The sequence below is a fragment of the Microtus pennsylvanicus genome, chromosome 15, assembly GCF_037038515.1.
Source record: "Microtus pennsylvanicus isolate mMicPen1 chromosome 15, mMicPen1.hap1, whole genome shotgun sequence".
Taxonomy (NCBI): domain Eukaryota; kingdom Metazoa; phylum Chordata; class Mammalia; order Rodentia; family Cricetidae; genus Microtus; species Microtus pennsylvanicus.
The window spans coordinates 19350691-19367703 of record NC_134593.1 but is presented as its reverse complement, the minus strand read 5'-3'; the positions used below and the strand labels follow the sequence as shown (position 1 = coordinate 19367703).

The window sequence follows — 17013 nt, the reverse complement described above, 5'->3', positions numbered from 1 at the left end:
TGCCTTTGCAGTGCTAGCGATGACGTTCTGGCTTCACAATTGCCTTCCACTAAGCTACACCCCAGTCTTCCAAATGCACCTTTCTTAAACACCCTCAATATCCCCACCAATCACCACATTAAAAAACATTCAGGAAGTCCCAAGGGTTGGCATTCTTTTACCTGTGTTCTAAGAGGACCACAAACAGAAATAAATACAATAAAAATGCATCAGGAGCAGATGACTAGGCATATAAAGATGTATTTTTAAACTCAATGGCAGGGAGTTATATCTTGAGTAAACAGTGCTAATTAAATTGTTCTTTTACAATGGGTAATTTGATTAGATGTGAATTAGAAACTGAAAAGTGTACCTAAAAGTTCTATATTTGCTGTGTCCAAAAATACCCCTACCAAATAAAAATTGAGAAATGCTGTCACAGATAAATTACAAAATGCATCACTATAGTTAGATAGGCCACAGCACCAAGTATTGTATGTGGCAAAGTATCTTCCAACCTTATTTCAACTTTTAAATATGCATACCAATGTTATTAGAAACCACACTGAATTTAAATATGCATACCAATGTTATTAGAAACCACACTGAATTTAAATATGCATACCAATGTTATTAGAAACCACACTGAATTTTGTACTTTGACAGACAAGTGAAAATCAGCAGACTACCAATAAAATATAAAAATGATTTCACAGGTAACTCTTACTCTAGAGCAGTGGTTCTCAGCCATCCTAATGCTGCGACCCTTTAATACATACAGTTCGTCATGTTGTGGTGATCCCCAATCATAAAATTATTTTCGCTGCTACTTCATGACTGTAAATTTGGCTACTGTTGTGAATTGTAATGTAAATATCTTTGTGCTCTGATGATCTTAGGTGACCCCTGTTAAAGCATTGTTTGACTCCCCAGGGGCTTGTAACCCCCAGGTTGAGAACCAAGGCTCTAGAAGTTCAAATTAATTTGAATACCTCCTTTTTCTGGGCTCTTAATAGCTAGGATTACAGCTGTGCACCACTAGGCCTGACTTCACTTAGTTTTTACGTTTTATTTTGTTAACAGTGTCTGTGGGGAAGAAATATTTTCTAAAAATGAATAATTTACACAGAAATAGAATATTTGTGGAAAATGTCTTATGAATTTTCATTCATCTAGACACCTTGGGTGACTTATATGAGAATAAAAACTCTTTTATGAGAGACTCATGTCTTTTAGTAATTATGCTTTATTTCCAGTGCACCATGTTACATAAATTTAAAACAGAAATAATATATGAGCTTAATTAAGAAGACATAAAACTACTCACATGAGTTTAGGAACATATTACTCTTCTAGAAAAGGCCAGGAACTTTATTAGTTCCACATTACTATTTCTGCTGACAGCTTCGGCTGTTTACAGGAGCAAAAATGTTCTACATTTAAAAACTATGAATGACTTTTAATGAGGGATATTTTGCATTAGAGTTTCACAGTCGCGATTTGTAGTTAGATCAGCATTCTCCCAAACCAGTAGCCATAATGACAGCATTCAAGCTCACTGAAATCACCAAATGGTTTCCTTTACAACATAATAATCAAGGGCTGCTGAGATGGCTCAGGAAAAAATTGCTGCTGAACCTGGTGACCTGAGTTCAATGTGGTTCAATGGAAGAACCAGCAACCTCAAGTTATTCTCTGACCTCCATAGTCACGCCATGGCACATGAGCAAGTGTATGTGCATAACACACACACACACACACACACACACACACACACATACACACACACACACACACACACAGTAAATATAAAAAAATACTCAAGAGACTGATACTCCAGCATTCTTCAGTCTTCTGCAAGCACTACACAGTGTACACAACACTTAATTGTGGTTAGATCCCGTCCTTGACATTAGTCTGATTTCTAGGGATACTGTAAAAACAATTATTTCATAGCATCAGGAAGTTCTGCCCTTGTTACTGTCAGTCTATAAAAATATTACCGAAGGGTATAGACATGAAGGTGACTCAGCTGAAGCTACTTACTCAAAATACACCCACAATAGGTATAGTTTTTCTGGCTGATATATTAATACAATCCTTTGTCTTTCCAAAGTTGGAAGAAATTTGTTGAGTCTCTGCTAGAAACTTAAATTGCAAAGTTAGGAAGTTTGTTTTCTCACTTATAGACAGTAAATATTTCTGTTTAAGCCATTCTTTTAATTACCAATTGAAGAGTATGACTATAATATGCATGTCAATAAGGTCATAATAGATCTTTTTGCTTCTAGAGGAAATAGGCTAGTTTCTCTAAGTTGCAATATAAATATGTATTTATGTGTATACAACAGAAAGTATCCAAATCTATTAATTTATTTAATAAGTACTAATTAAGGACCTATTATATGTCACTTAGGACAACTCAAAATCACTACTTTTAAATTATTCTGGAGTGGAAGGAAGAAAGGGTGGTTCCAGCTAAGTGTAGCCTACAACTATTTATTGGCTCGTGAAAAGCATAGATGGTACTGCTAGCTTTCATATTTTATGTATTTTGTGTATGAACACTTTAAAGAAATTCCAGATCCAATCTAACTGAACTGGATAGCTAAACTTGGATAGAGTTAATCTGAATTTTTCAAGTAGGCCATGTTTCTTCATATTGTTCCTAGTATACATATGAAATAGATAATCCCTTTGAGCTGACACCTGACTTCTGACTTCAAAATGTTTCATGTATTCAAGATACTTAACACATACCCTGGCCTCCTTTCATCACCAAGTCCATTAACTCAGGACTGCCACCTAGATGGGCTACAGTCTTTTCTAAGTTATGACCACTCTGTCCTATTTTGCTTGTTCATATCTCATAATTCAATCCATTTACGTCAGGCCATCTCTTTCTTATAATGGAAAATGTGTGCCCTTAGGCCCCTATACCTCTTTGGACACTTTGAGAAAGCTATTTCTCTCTCTCTCTCTTCCCCTCCCCTCCCTCCCTCTCATGGGAAAAGCTTGAGTGTGTTGTTCATGTATGCATATGTATGTGTGAGTGGGTATGCATATAGGTACACATACAAACAGAGGCCAGAGGTTAATGTTAATTCTCTCCACCGTATTTTACTAAGACAGGGTATCTCATTGAACATGGAACTCAGCAGCTCGGCAATTCAGCAAGACTAGCTGGATAGCAAGCACTGGAATCCGATATTCACCTCCCCAGTACTAATATTGCAGGAGTGTATTACCACACCTGGATTTGTAAATTTTTTAAAAAAGATTTATTTGTTAATTATGTATATAGCGATCTGCCCTATGTATCCCTGCAGGCCAGAAGAGGGCACCAAATCTTATAGATGGTTGTGAGCTACTGTGTGGTTGCTAGCAATTGAACTCAGGACCTCTGGAAGACCAGTCAGTGTTCTTAACCTCTGAGCCATCTCTCTGGCCCCCTACACCTGGATTTTTAAGAGGGTGCCGGGGTGGCAAGCACTGTACCAACTAACCATCTCACCAGCTTCTCCATTCCATTGATGCAGACCAAAGACACAGGCCAGTCCTCAGGTGGTCTCTTATCAGGCACCTACGGTGTGCTACTCACACTGTATTGGACTCCAGAACTGCTACACAGAGAAGCAGAGGCTAGACCGTTTCATATACCGAACGAAATCTCTGACAGCAGTGTTAGATTGGGCACTATAAAAACTGAAACCAACTTTGGAAATAACTAAGAATCCCATTTAAGCATCCTTCCAAATGTACCGACTTTGTATCATACTTGCTGTTCTTAAGCATTGATACGTGGCAGAAATAAGCACCTTCCATTGTGGTAATAAGGAGCGGCGGGGCTGCATCCCCAACACCCGAGCCACCTGCTCGGCTAGCTTTTGCCCCGAAATAACAACACACAAACTGTATTCATTTAAACACTGCTTGGCCCTTTATCTTTAGCCCTTACTGGCTAATTCTGATATACCCATCAACCCATCTCTAATAATCTGTGAGCACCGGTCTTAGTGGGAAAGATTCAGCATGTCTAACCTGGCGGCTTGCTTCATTGCGTGCATCTTCCCGGGAGCTGGGAGCATGGCATCTCTCTGAGGCGTCTGCTCCCGAGAGGAGAGCTGTAGAGTCTGAGCTCACTTCCTCTTCCTCCCAGCGTTCTGTTCTGTTTACTCCTCCCACCTATCTTCTAACCAATGAGGACCAAGCAGTGTCTTTTTATTTAACCAATGACCTTCCTCCATCATCCCATGGTTGGTTCTCATTTGGTTCTGGCACTAGAACTGACTTTTTAGTCTCTTGAAAAGTGGCAATGGTCTTTCTATAGCATGAATAAATTATATTCTCAGCCTAAAATAAAAACCTAACAGCCACTTGATGAATGATTTCCCAGGGAAACGGGCTCTTACATTCAGCAGTCTGCTTACAAAGGAGCTCCTGAAATAAAGCGTTTGCAAACTGTGATGGCACTCTCTCTCTGTGTTTACATTACTGTGTGCCTAAGAAGTGGTGACATCACTAGGTAACACTAGCAAATTACTAAAGCAATTTCCCCCAGAAGACTGTCAAATTTAATGTAAATTCCATCCATCTAAGGATGGGGTATTGAGATTATGTAAAGAAATAAAAGTGCTGACTTTAATTGTATAAGAGTTTGTTCAGAAGTTTCCACAGGCCAACTGAGTTGCTTCTTATATGTTAGATCAACAAACTGGAGGGGGAAAAAAGCCACAAAAGAAAACCTGTTCTACAGGCTCTGTACACGTAGACCAGAGGAGCTACTGGAAAAAGCAAGCCGTTCTATGTCCAGGCTCTACGCCTGTCCAGAGTTTACTGGCTCTCTGCAGGAGTCTTCATTTTCATTAATTTTTTCTGCCTTAAAAGACTCACTTGAATCAATAGCTGAAGGCACACATTTCTTGAGGCTAACACAGGGTAGAATAGAAACTTTGCTCAAAATAGTTGTCTTTATGCAATGAATCAATTTAATAGTTAACAATATATATACTTCCTTCTACAGAAGAATAATCACACACTTTATATGCATATCTTTTTATATAACACCTATATGCAGCTGTAGAGAATATACAATATTCTTTTAAAGATTATACAAATGAAGGCTCTATAGAAATGTAAATAAACATAGCAAGAATTTACTTTTTTGCTCTTTACACATATACTTCTAGTTATATCTCTGCAAGTGAGCTACATGACCGACTATATGGGAACTTGGTGTCACTATAAGAAGAAAATGCCTAACTCTTTTAACTCAAAAATGTATATTTATTCATCTTACATGAATGATAAGTTATACAGGTAAATTATCTCCTTTTTATTTTTCTCACAGAACTTTGGAAAAATCAGGTGTTACTTTGGGTTTCATAGTAGCATCTAACATTTAAATTATATGTACTTTGAATTAATGCTAGCAATACTTTAAGCTGAATTATGGTAGAAGGATGTAATTCATAATAACTTATAATATCAAACACTATGACAATAGCTTTAAATTTCCTGACAATATATAGATAGATAACTTCCAAATTTTCAAACACGTGATAGGAAAACATGAAGAACAGAAACTGCCACTATTTTTAGAAACTGTAAATAAAAAACCATTTCCAAAATAAGATATTTGGAGGACACAGAAAAGTTGGTGAGGATTCAAGTGCCTTAGGCAACAGAGAAGTACTGTTTTGTAGTTGTTGTTTTTCCGGACCTCTCCTAGTAACAGCAGTTCATCGTGCAGAGAAACAAGCAACAGTCCAATTTAACATATAAGTATTGCTGTAAAATTCAATTATCTCTTATTAATTCACTTTCTTCAACCCAAACCAATACAGAAAACCTTGCTGTTACTCACCAAGGGCTATAGAAACTCCCCAGCGTGTCTAAGCAACAAAACGTAGAGCCATGGTGAGGTGCTGAAGACAGCTCTTTTCTCAGGGTCAAAGCACTTCAGATGAAGTAGCCTTTCTCTTCCATTTAATAAAGGATGCCTCCTCCTCCTCAAGTGTGGTGGAGAAAGACTGCACAATTCTGTCTTGACTTTCTGACTCTCTGAAGAGTAACAGTTACCGCCGGAAAACGTTAGCAGAAAATGATCACTTGAACACTCACAGAGAGCCGCAGTAAATTTCCACTCTGCTAGCTCTCGGATTCCAAGCCTTGCTTGTCTCTTAATCTGTCACAGGCAGTTCTGTTTCTGGTCAAACCAGCTTGCTTATTCGCTCGCTCTCCCTCTCTAGCACGGGGCTTGAGATGCACACCACACAGTCACAGCTCCTTTCCCCCCTCCCTTCCACCCCTGTTGTGTAACATTACAAGACTGCCTGTCTGTAAAGCAATTAACAGAGACAAAATTAATTCTCGGGCAAAAAGAAAAGTCTGAAGATAAACAGAAATTTGTCATAACTTTTTCCCTCTACGTCTTGAACCAATTCCTGTATGGGATTTTGTCAAACGATTAAGCTGGCTCAACCATCTTACTTCAAAATATAAATGTAGATTCCCAGCAACTGCTCACTGACAGTAACAATAACAGGCCTGATGGCTAACGTGTGGGCTCCTCAGGGAGAACGCTGTCACAATGAGAACGCGCAGTGAGGAGATGTGCAAGCACTACCAGTGTAACCAGAAAGCAAGGGAGACCTCAGAGTGTTAATAACTGAATTTTAACAGTGTAATTTTTATAAAAAGGCAATCATTTTTTTAGTACTTTATGTTTTCAAATGCAGAGAAACACTTGCAGTTATAATGAAAAAATTATAAAAACAGAAAACTACAGACACCAGAAATCTAACTAGAGTCTCTTATGTGTTATTGCAAACTAGACGCAACTATTTCAACAGAAAGTTTTCTATCTAAGCATTTGTGGTCAAGCTCCGCTATTCCTATTCAGTGAGAATTAGAAAGGCCACAGAGAACAGTTAAAAATTCTCACATCCATATTCGTATAGTAAAACACTTTCAAATTATGGCTTCGAGACTAGGCTTTGGGGAAGGCAGAGTGGAAAGGTGACTCGGACGACATTTTCAGGATTCTTTGGAATTGAATTCCCAGGTCTGTACTGAAGCCAGTTACAGCTGCTTTGCAGTGCCAGCCCCCAGCCTCCAATATGCAAAAGTCCTTGGTTTCTCTCCCCAGAACTCCCAATTATGGACCTGACAACAGTAGTTATGGGACCTATTACTCAGACACTAATGCTTCTCGACAGAACTAGTTTCTCTCGGAGTATGAGCTCAATTAAAGTCTAACTACCTCTAACTAGCTGTTTAAATGCCTGAAGAAAAACAAGCATATAAAATTTGGCTTTAAAATAGAGATTATTGGGTTAGTGGGAGAGCTAGGAAGATAAAGGTGATTGCCATTAAGCCTAGTTCAATCTTCAGGACCAAACAGCAGGAGGAGGGAACTGACAACCCAGGTTGTCCTCTGAACACAGGTACAGAGCGGCACATGCACAAATACACACAATAAAATAAATGGAATATATATACTTAATGAGGTTCATTTAAAGCAGTGAAGTTGGGGGTAGTAAATTTTGTTTTCCCGAGCTGGCAATCAAATCCAGAGGCTTGTGCTAGGTAAGTGCTTTATCATTGAGTCAAAGTCCCAGCTAAAACATAGTTTTGAATTTTAAATATACTATACATAATTATTTAGGTATTTCTTAACATCTAAGAATAGGTATCAAATTTGTCTAGAGATCAGCCAAAAATTATTCTTTCAATCACATTTGAAAATAAATCAATTTTATGTCCTAGTCTGTAAGTCTTCCTTTTTCTCACCTTTCAAAACAAGGCCTCGATGTTTAAGTCAAATCTGGCCTTGAATTCCTATCAGCCTCCCAAGTGCTGGGTTAACAGACATGACCAGATCTTGATGTCAAATGCAAATTATTCTAAACTGGTAAGGACTATTAATGCCTTGTACCCTGGATATATTTTCAAGAGTCCTACCACAATCAAAGAAATTCAAAATTTATAAGAGTGGTTCTTAAAAAAACTTCAAGGTAAATGTTTTAAAGTATCTTTGAAATCAGAAGACCTTATGGCTTCAAAACTCAGCACAGAAAGTAATATCCATAGGGGATAGGGATAGGTGCAGAGCACTATCTAAGGGCAGAGCACTCACCAATCTATCCTGCATCTACAAAGGCCCAGTGCTCCACTCCAGGCCCCACTGCCCCTCTCACATGAATACATAGACTTAGTAAGAAGGCTATTAGACCACAAAGACATCGATTTTACTTTTTCTAAAAGACAAAATGGGATGGGCCTCCTTCTCTGACCACAGTAATAGAACAGATGTTATAACCAGAAGTCGCTGGCCCCACTCAGGCCTGATTCACTGGTGGACACAGATGGCGCCCACTCCCCCCACCACTTCTGAGTCTGCAGGGGTCACAATCAACCAGGAGCCCACATGGTGCCAGATCTCTAGGCCTAGAAATGGGAGAGAGGAAAAACAATGGCTCCTCACTATACCTTGTGGCTGGGGCAGAAACTCAGTCAAGTGCCACCGTGACCCAACTAAGAGCCCAGGCAGTGGGCAGCTGAGCATCAATGTGGTGAAAGAGTACAGGGTGGGATATGGAAGAGAGGGAGAGGCAGATCAGAAGAGGTGAGGGTGCTGAGGAACGAGCTGATTGAATGGCCAGCTGGCCACCCGAGTCCAGGGAGATATCAGGGCCTGGGCTATGACTGGGCTTGATCTGTGGCCCTGGAGCAGCCAAGCAGGCTGTGTTGATTATCTGTGTTTCATGTTGTGGCTAGGGGCCATCTGGGGCCACGTTGATATCTGAGGGTTGTACTGCTGCGGAGGTCACATTAATCTGGGTGGCATGCACAGCCACTTGGGGCCAACCTGGCCCAGGCTGTCAAGGACCATGTCTGGGTCCATAGTCCTGCTGTGGCTGGGTTCTGTGTTTATATCCCTGGCCCATGTTAGTGCTAAGGCCCACATGGATTCTAGAGGTCTGGGCAGCAAGGAACCTGTGTCCATGTTGGTGGCTGAGGGACGATTGTGCTGCGGCCAGGGTCAGGCCAATTGGGTGACTAGGGCTGTCAACTGGAGCCATGTTTATGTCCATGGCCCTGCTGCAGCTAGGATCTGTGTTGATGTCTGTGGCTCCTGAGACAGTCAAAGACCATGGCCATGCTGGGGGTCTGGGGCCACCTGGGACCATACTGGTGTCGGAAGGCCACGTTGATGAGGGTTGCCTGTGCTGCCATCTGGGGCCATGGTGACATCCTGGCTGTGGCCATGGTCCTACCACACCCAGGGACTGTGGCTTGTATTGCCACCAAAAGCCACAAAAATGCCTGGGATCTGGGCTGCAACCTATAGCCATGAGGGTATCCGAGGGCCATGCTGCCACCAGGGGCCATGATGTTGTCCAGTGACAGGCCACTGCATAGGGCCATGCCAGGGTCTGTGGCCCTGTGAGAGCTGGGGTCCTGGGTGGTGTCTGTGGCTCCAGTTGCCACCAAAAGCTCTGTGGATGCTGGGGTCTGGCTAGCCATCTGTGACCACACTGGTGACCTGGGGCCATGCTGATTTGAATGGTCTGTGCTACCACAGGGGCCATGGTGCTTGGGCATCTGGGCCCAAGCTGCTGCTGAAATCCCTGTCTGGGCCTGTGGTGATGTCCATTGCCTGGATTAACAAGGGGTCACTGGAACTATGCTGTGCAGAGCCAGCCCCACCCTTCACTGGCCCTGCCTCTTGCCTGATACTATAGCAGGTGAACTGGCCAAACCCCTCAGGGGAAAGCTCACCCCCTCCCCTGGGAAAGATGGTCCTATACCTCTCATCTACCATGTGGGGGCATGGGTGAGAGAAAGATGTTCTCCCCGTCTCACCCATTACCACTTATAGCAGATGAGAGAGCTAGGTGGCCCTGAGGTCACAAGAGTGGGAGAGCTAGCCCTGACCCCCACCGGCTACAGTGAAGGAGAAAGCAGCCTCTGCTTCCCCTATGGCAGCACACTAGAGCTGGCCTGCTGTTGGCGAAGCAGGTGAGCCAGCCCTGAGGGTGTGAGAGCAGCAGAGCTGACTGCCCCCATCTGCCGTACGGTGATGTAGCTGAGGAAAAGATGTCCTCCCCTCTGTCCCTTGCTACCTTTGACCCGCGACAGAGATGGCCCCAGGGTCATCAGAGGGAGAGAACTATCCCTGCGCCACACCAGCTGCAGCACACTCAAGAGAAGGCTCTGCTCCCCGCCTAGGCAGCACACTAGAGCACACAGTGTTGTTAGGGGCAAACGTGAGCCATCCCCGAGGGCATGAAAGCAGGAAAGCTGAGCCCACTACATCAATCACCTTGCCTAAGCACAACAGTAGGGCTGACCCTGGTGATGACAGTGAGGGAGACTCACTCTGAGGGCTCAAAAGAAAACTGATCCAGCTCCTTGCTGTAGGCTGCACTGGGTGAACTAGCCGACACACTGCTGGAGAGCTCATCTGGGGAGTAAGGATGAGGCTGACCAACCCAGCTACTACCCAGGCTCAGAACCAGGGCTACAAGTTGGCCTACCCCAATATCCACACAATCTATTAACTGCTGGAGCATGTGAAGGGGATGAACCGACAGATCCAAAACAACAGGATCCCCATGACACAGGACAACAACAGTATATCCAAGAGGAGTCCCATTGGAGCCCATTATTGGTTATGTAGCAGAAACCCGAGGCCTGGAACTGACAGAGGCCTTGTGGCAATGTGTTGTGGAATACTAGTTAAAGATGTGTTACATTTAATTATGCTGTGGAATGTTTGTTTGATGATGCAAAGATGTGTTGCATTTAACTCTATGAAGCTGTGTTACCTTGCCTGTTGAAAACACCTGATTGGTCTAATAATGAGCTGAATGGTTGATAACTAGGCAGGAGGAAGGATGGGCGGGGCTAGCAGGCAGAGAGACTAGGAGGAGAACTCTGAGAAGAGAAGATGGAAGAGTGAGCAAAGAAGGGGCCAGTCACCCAGCCACACATGAAATAAGAAGGAAAAGCCTGGTGGTGGTGGTGGCGCACACCTTTAATCCCAGAGGCAGAGTTCAAGGCCAGCCTGGTTTATAAGAGCTAGTTCCAAGACAGGCTCCAAAGCTACTGAGAAGCCCTGTCTCGAAACCCGCCCCTCCACAAAAAAAAAAAAAGAAGAAGAATACAAAAATAGAGAAAGGTAAAAGCTCAGAGGTAAAAAGTAGGCAGAATAAGTTAAGAAAAGCTGGGTTTTGAAGATGCTACAAAAACTGTAATCAAAATAAAACATTAAGAGAAGAACCATTTCCAAACCAATGGATAGAGCATTCTTAAACTATGGGAAACCCCAATCAGACTAAAGTATAAACAAAGCATTTGGATCTCAAAAAGAGAAACAGAATAGGACACACAAAGCAATGCCTCGTGGATGAATTTCTAAAAAACTTTAATTATATTTACTTATTCATGGTGCATGGCCAAAGCCACTACTGCATGTGTATGAGGCAGAGGACAACCTGCAGGTTCTCTCCTTCCACCATGTGGTTTCCAGAAATCAAAGTCAAGTCGTAAGTCTTGCTGACAAAGCCTTTCTTTACCTACTGAGCAATCTTTTAGTGCTGTTTTCAAATTTTCATGAAACCATAAACACATAAATCCAAGTACAAAAATCACCAAATGTAAGAAACAAGAAGAAACTAATTCCAATGAATAGCATAATCGAATCACTTAAGAACACCACTAAAGTACTTTAAGAAAAAATCTAGACAAGAATAATTCAGATGTGCACATGTACCACATATGGTGCATCATACAAACATGCATGTGTGCAACCAAGGAACTAAACCAATGCAAGAACCAAAGAAACAATAAAGAACATATCAACTAGATGAAAAATAGAAATAAACGAAAGAAAAATAGATCCTTTGAAAAAATTTGATAAAATTTAAAATATCTAGCAATGTGTCAAAGGAAAAAAAGACTAAAACATTAAATTATAAAACAACTAAGAGAGACTATCAGGAAATATTTATCTAGTTACTAGATGTGTATGGTAATTATTCAAGCTAGACATAATTGTTTGGAAATCACCCCTCCCTACCTGCTTTTGAAACTGATTCTTTGTCAAGAAATGAAGTATAGTCAAGCATTAGATAAAACTTGAGAACATGCTGAAGGTGGTATCATTTAACCCGCTCCTTTATCCTGTGTGTCCTATAAACAAGAAACTAGATATAAAAAGTATAGTAAAATAAATGCTTTTGTCAAGATAATTTCATTAGTCCACCAAGGATACACTTGATAATGTTTCAAGATGTTCTTGATTGTCATAGCTATTATCTACAGAAAAAAGCCCAGGAGTGGTGGTAATCATCCTGTAATCAGAAAACATACATCCCCAACGAAGGATGATCCAGACTAAAACGTCCACAGTAACAAAAATGAGAAACCCTGGATTAAAAGCTGACTCAGTTCAAGCTTAAAGAGCGTCATGGAGTTAATTATTTTTCTGCATTCCTATCTCCTGAACTTTCTTCATTCACAGTTGCAATCTCTCCACGTGGTGATGGTTCTGATAGACCCTTGGTCATCAGTATCTCAAAAGCCTCTTGATAACTGTGTCAGTCTTTGAATCAGGACCCTGGCCTTAACCATGGACCCACTGGCTAGGTATACACGAGTGGTATGAGATTGAGAACTCTAAAAGGTGAGAAAGGGATACATCAAGAGGCTTCTATTATATGGCCCTTAGGGACTGAGGAAAGAACAACTTAAATCTTCTATTAGTTTCCTGTCAGACATTAAAGGGAACACTGGGCAAGATCAAATGCACCATGATTTAACTGCAAGGAGCCCACAGTTAGCTGGTCACATTCATATACCAGTCCAATCTAGCTGCTAAGTATCCATTCCTATCCTTTCCCAAATCTATACTTTCAAGAACAGTTCTGCCTAACATTAGACAAGTTTTCCAGATGAGATTAATAGTGTGCTCACCCCAACCTGTCGGCTGGCTATACCAAAATTATAAAACTACTGCCTTCCTCACACATTTAATGACAGGAATGAGGAGGTGTGGCCTTGGTAGAGGAAGTGTGTCACCGAGGGTAGGCTTTGAGGTTTCAGAAGCCCACGCCAAGCTCAGAGTCTCTCTCTAACTGCTGCCTGCGGATCCAGATGTAAAACTCTCAGCTACCATCTCTGCTCGCACGCTGCCATGCTCCCTGCCATGAGGACAATGAACTCAACCTCTGAGACTGCAAGTCAGTCATATTAGAAATGGTTTCCTTTATAGGAGCTGCTATGATCATGATCTCTTCATAGCAATAGAACACTGACTAAGACACACATAAAAAAGCAAAGATGAAGAAACATCAACATATATAGTCCACCCTATAAGGGAGGAAATATGTTTCTTTTGACAGGCACTGTCGGTGTTCCCGTCTGAGATCTTTCCTATCAAACAAGTTGGTAGGTGTGTGTGTCTATGTGTATGTGTTTATGGAGACCTCTGAAACTGCCCCAAAGCACACAAGATACCTACATTACGCTCTAATTATTCTCAAATAAAGCAATCATAATACAAGTTTATGCTCAAAACAAGTTATATTGGAAATGGCTGTTGTACTTTACCTTCATAAAATACATGTATATACATGCATGTTTTACACTATGAGATATATTACAAATGTGCTGGAGACCCATCAGTCTCTTCTAAAATGCATAAACACAAACCTTTGGCTTTTAAAGTGACATTTATGTCTCTTTTCTCCCCACTGTCTTTCTAAAATTTAATTTTCAGAAAGACTTTAATTTTCAATTAGGTGAATGTGCAGGTCTGTGAGGGGTATGGATACATGAGTGCAGGTGTTGTGAAAAATAGAAGAGGGTGACAAACCCCCTGGAGCTGGTTGTGAGCTGCCTGACATGGGGCTGGGAACCACACTCTGGCCCTTAAGGGAGTAGTGTATGCTCTTCGTCCCTGGGCCACTCCAGTACCCTCCCACTGTCCTGCATACTCACTTTCCATTCATGTTTTATTTCAATATTGTTTGAATCCTTAAGCAACAGAGCATAGATATAAACTATTATGGATTTACCTTTGGCTGATATAGAGCACAGGATTAATTCTGCAATAGCCGGACACAAGAAAAGAGCCACAGAGCAAAGAACCTGCTATCTGCCTTTTCTCCTGGCAGACTGCTGGAACATCTGTATGTGGAGATGCTTCTAGGTTTTCTCCTGGCAGACTGCTGGGACATCTGTATGTGGAGATGCCTCTAGCTTTTCTTTCTTTTCATTTTTATTTTAGGAAGAGTCAACTATGTGGCCCTAGGAGTTGCTAAAGATATTTAAATCAGAATATGGAGGAACCTCTAAATGATAAATGCTTTGGGAATATCCCAAACCTTAACTGTTCTGGTTTCTCCTGGCTCACTTCCCATTTGCTATGGCTATTTTTGGGAAGGAGGAAGCTGAATAACAAATCGGGGAATATCCCATTCTAATTTAATTGGTGGTATCTGTAGCTGAGAAGTGATTCTTTTCCTCTTTCCAGGATAACTGTCTTTTTGCTACAGTGGGACAAACAGACATAGGCACAGACTCTGAAGGAGCAATAGACCTGGATGGACAGCTTGTTCAGCCAGTGGAGTGTGAGAAACAGAGACAGTATGGGGCTGAGAACAGTAGCGAAGACACAATGGCTACGGAAGGAAAGAGCAGAGAGTATACTACAACACCACTGTTGTTGGGAAGAGACCTTCAAGAAGAGGAAGTGTTCGCTACTGACTGAGGAGGGCACTCACTCTGGTGTCCATTTTTAATTGCTTCAAGGCCTTCAAAGGAAAAGGGGCCTTCAAAGAATCCCTCAGGAAAACAAAAAGGACTTCTTAAGAAGTCATGTTCTCTAAATTCCTAAAATGACAAGCTCTCTCTATGTATCCCATGCTGCCTTGAACTCATAGAGCTATTTACTCCTGCTTCAGCCTCCTGAGGTTAGGAGGGTGTACCACCACGTCTGCAGTTTCTTTTCAGTGAGAAGGAAAGTGTGAGGTTAGGCACCGTCCAGGTAAGAGGAATGAAGTTAGGAAGCTCATGTTGGTTTCTGTCCCCGCCCCCTCCAAAAGTAGAACCCAAATCATAGAATAGAATGTGCCACACCAACTCCAGTGTCGTCTGTGTGACATGATATATGTCATTATGCTGGATGGGAGCTCCGTGTCCCATGGGACTAGGCTCCCTGGAGGTCAATGGTAGACAGCCCGGCACTGGCCACCCTTGGGGCATAGATGGATTTCTCGATTAGCTGGCTATGTGGGATATGGGCTTTGCACAATCTCTTTTATAATAATGATATTCTATATATCTACAAGACAAGGATTATCTCTTCAGGAACAGCTCTGGGATAGGAAGCACAGTATGGGGATGTATAAGACTACAGCAGAACCCTTGCCATACACAGGGTGTATGATGAGCAAGGGAATAGATGGGTTAATGTTGATGGACAAAGACTGTTATACTTTGAACTTTACGGATAGGCTTGCTAGATCCCAACCCTCATGGTGTCTGCTGCATAAGAAGGTACTAAAAAGTATATTTCAACAGGTACAGAGAACTGATTAGGTATATTTGGTCACTAGATGAAATAAAGAGTTAGAAAGATAGCAATAATGAGACAGAAACTTTCTATTCTTAGATAAGATGAAACCACTTGTCTGAGGTTTACATTCCCAAGGACAAGATTTCCTCTTCTAAGGATGCTTTATGTCTAACACCTGTTCCTGATAATATACTTTTCTTAAATATTGCTGATGTGACTAAAAGAAGCTTTCATACTGTGCCAACCAATGACACATGACCTTCTGATTTGTTCTTTGTTGAATGCTATATAATGAAAACACGAATTCAGTAAAATCGCAGCAGATTCCAACCACTCTCTTGTGTGTTGTGTCTGTCTGTCATTCGCCGAATTTTTGCCTTCCTGTTACCAAGACCCTGCTTCTCCCACGGTCTGAGTGGCTCCTCTGAGCCAGTCTGTGGAAAGAATGCACTTAGGTAAAGCTGTTCTCAAAAATCAGAAAAAAACATATGAAAAAAATATAATTCATGTATGGCATATACTGAATTCAACAATTACAGTTCCAAACAATATCACAACACTAAGTGAAATATATTCTATGGTCTTCCATTAAGTTCTCAATTTCAAAAATAACATACCAGCATTATAACCAACAGAATGGGCTCAGTGCTATATCTACAGACCACAGTAACAATATTCATTATCCCTTTTTTGTTCCTGGATCAATTTTCTTCAGTTGTTTATGTAAGAATGAACAATACATTTTAATAAAAGAGTATGAGGGCGGGTCAAAACTATAAAATACCCTTTAATAAATAAACAAAGAGGTTGTAGAAGAAATGGTTCAATGGTTAAGAGCTTTCCCTGCTTTTCCAAAGAACCCAACTTTGGGTCTCAGCATGGATTACAACCACCTGCAACTCCAGTTCTGGGGGATCCAACTTTCTCTTCTGGTCTTGACCTCCAAGAATATCCTGTATGCATGCAGGCACATACCAATACTTACACATAATTAAAAACAAATCTTAAAAATAAATGGAGATAAAAAAGTAAGTCCCACCCTGTGGAGATTATATCTTTTCTTTTTTTTGTGTGTGTGTGTGTTTTTTTTTTTCGAGACAGGGTTTCTCTGTGGCTTTGGAGCCTGTCCTGGAACTAGCTCTTGTAGATCAGGCTGGTCTCGAACTCACAGAGAGTGCTGGGATTAAAGGCGTGCGCCACCACCGCCCGGCTTACCTTTTCTTTTTTAATATGGGGCATAACTCTCTAATTTTCTAAGTTCTCACAAACTTTCACTTTTCTAAAATTCCTACAATACTCTACAATACTGTATACTATACTACAAAATACCTATAATATTCTTTTTCTGGACAAGCATATCTACTGTAATAAATCTAATGCTCTAAAGCAAGACCAAAAATAGGATCTAATAAAAATACAGGGAAAAAAAAAACCCTCACAAAACC

At 41.3% G+C, this 17013-nt stretch overlaps 1 protein-coding gene across 6 annotated transcripts in view; it reads right to left on the bottom strand.

Annotated features, from left to right (window-relative positions):
* Positions 1 to 17013, bottom strand: part of Cab39l (calcium binding protein 39 like) — a 105259-nt gene that overhangs the window by 59217 nt on the left and 29029 nt on the right. For 2 of the 6 annotated variants that reach the window (XM_075949925.1, XM_075949924.1), the window contains exon 4: positions 5846 to 6040. The exons of 3 other annotated variants lie outside the window; for them this stretch is intronic. The gene's annotated coding sequence lies outside the window, so the exon portion shown is untranslated. Of the gene's footprint in view, positions 1 to 5845; positions 6278 to 17013 lie in introns of those variants that run through there. One more of the 6 variants, XM_075949927.1, reaches the window with a different exon arrangement.